Source organism: Vespa velutina, chromosome 17 (genome assembly GCF_912470025.1).
Source record: "Vespa velutina chromosome 17, iVesVel2.1, whole genome shotgun sequence".
NCBI lineage: Eukaryota > Metazoa > Arthropoda > Insecta > Hymenoptera > Vespidae > Vespa > Vespa velutina.
In genome coordinates, this window is record NC_062204.1 from 2,966,094 (window position 1) to 2,968,593 (window position 2,500).

Here is a 2,500-nt window from a genome sequence, read left to right on the forward strand (position 1 = left end):
TCGCACTGATAATTTCCCCGAGTAGCGGGAGCTTTCGTCCTTCGTTATCGTGTCCCAAGGAGTTCGAATGAGTTCTCTCATCTGACGGATACCGCAACTACTATAACACACAGAGACACAATGCATATATATATATATATATATATATATATATATATATATATATATATATATATATATACGCGCGCGCATAGACACTCTCGTTATCGAGTATAGATTATCGATAAACATTGTGAACGTATATAGGATTTGTGCGCTTCGCAAAGGCGACAAGGCATTCGCCTGAAATCGTCTAACGATGTCTACCTCTTGATAAGAAAAAAAAAAAAAGAAAAAAAAAAGAAGAAAAAAAATAAAAAAAAGAATAATAAGAAGAAGAAGAAGAAGAAAAATGAGAGAGAGAGAGAGAGAGAGAGAGAGAGAGAGAGAGAGAGAAACATGGAATATATTTTTAGTTATCACACCATTATATACATATATATATATATATATGTATTAACAATGTCAACGAAAAGTTTACAGACAAAAATAAAAATTGCGAAAGAAAAAGAGAGAGAAAAATATGTAATATATTTTTAATCGTCGTATCTTTTTATTTTTTATATATATATATATATACGTATATTATACGTGTTACATATGCGTATGTATATAATATACATGTTAACATCGTCGACGTCTCGAAAAGTTTTTAGACGAAAATAAAAATTAAGTAAAATAGATAAGAAAAATATGGAATATATCCATAATTATTTCAATACATAATAATGTATTGAATATGATAGATCTAATATATGTTTAAGATTTATATTAATATATAATATAATATTAGCACAATAAATATTATTAATAAACATTGTTATATAAAATGTATAACATTGAGTATATAAAAAAGAAGGGAGAAAAAAGTAATTAATAAAAAATTACTTTGCAATCTTAAATAAGAATGACGACGTCATTAGAACTCGTTTGAAAAAAAAAAAAAAAAAAAAGAAAAAGAAAAAAAACATTTTATCATCAATACCACGGTAAATGATTTTTTGTTCAAAGATCTTTCATCAAGATCTATAGATCCTTTTTCTCTAATTTTAATGGAATAAAATGTATTTGGATGAAAAGTTTGTATTCCTACGTTTCAATAAATTCGTTATTATTTTCACGCTGAATTTCACAACCCCCATAGCCATGACCTTTAACATCGAACGTTTCGACCTCCGGTGGAGTGACCTTCGACATCATGCTCCAATTCCGAATAAGCTCTTTCTTCTTGATTACGAGATATTCGTCTCAACGATATATGCATACATATATATATTTATATATATATGTGTGTGTGTGTGTGTGTGTGTGTGTGTGTACATATGTACTATTTTTTAATAAGGACCTTTTGAACGTTGATCATTTAAATAATTATCTACGTTTCGTAATTGAAGATATAAGAAAAATTCACTTGTTAAAAATATATTTTACAAATTGACTCGACTAATTGAGAAAAGAAAAAAAGAGGCAAAAGAAAAATAAGATACAGAGAGGAACGTTCTTAAAAAAAAAAAAAAAAAAAAAAAAAAATCTATTTACGTTTAAATTTAATCAACGAAATGAAAATAGGAAGAGAGAGAGAGAGAGAGAGAGAGAGAGAGATCTTCGATAAAGGTGATAAAATTGACTTAAAGGATCACATTTTGAAAGTCAATCATTGACGATTGAGTCTATAATACTTATCTAATCGAAAGGAAATAATATAATAGTAATCGATTGAAAAAATAAACAATAAAAATAAATAAAAAGAAAGAAAGAAAGGAGATTTATTTTATTTGCAACATAAATCGATCTTTTCGTAATCGAATAGTATATGATGTTAAGATCTTTTTGATATAAATAAAAATATAAAAATTTATCTATTTTATTTTTTAATATAAAAGAAACAAAAATTTCTGCAAATCAAAGAATTCCACGATATCTAATTCTCAATAGACGTTTTTAATTTTTAATTTATTTTATAGATCATCTCCATAATTATGCATTTTTCATCACATTATTATATAATATTTCTAATAACTAACTTGGCTTAATTTTTCTTTTTTTTTTTTTTTTTCCTTTTCTTTTACATATATATATATATAAACGTTGAAATTATATTATATCCTTCTTACATATACATATGTTATGTAATATTATAATATTTAATTATCAGATAATAAATGATTTCGATTGAAGACGATTAGAATTCTATCATATCGCACTTTCTTATCTTTCTTTCGACGTAATGTATAATAAATTTGTCCTTGATGATTACGCATTTACTTACGATTATTCTCGTCTTTACTTCTAATAGATTCCCATAATGATGTATAGATACGTATATATAGATAGATATATAGAATGATGACAAAGTTAATGAAATTTCTAGATAAGGGAAAGAGACTTGGGCATACTCTATTAAGTTAATTGAGATACACCAAGAAAAAGTTTAGGGTATGTATGTACGTTGCAAAGGAAT

General features: G+C 25.7%; 1 protein-coding gene across 1 annotated transcript in view; it reads right to left on the reverse strand.

Annotated features, from left to right (window-relative positions):
* LOC124955154 overlaps positions 1 to 2,500 on the reverse strand; it is a 30,274-nt gene that overhangs the window by 27,264 nt on the left and 510 nt on the right. The gene's annotated exons all lie outside the window — the stretch shown is intronic.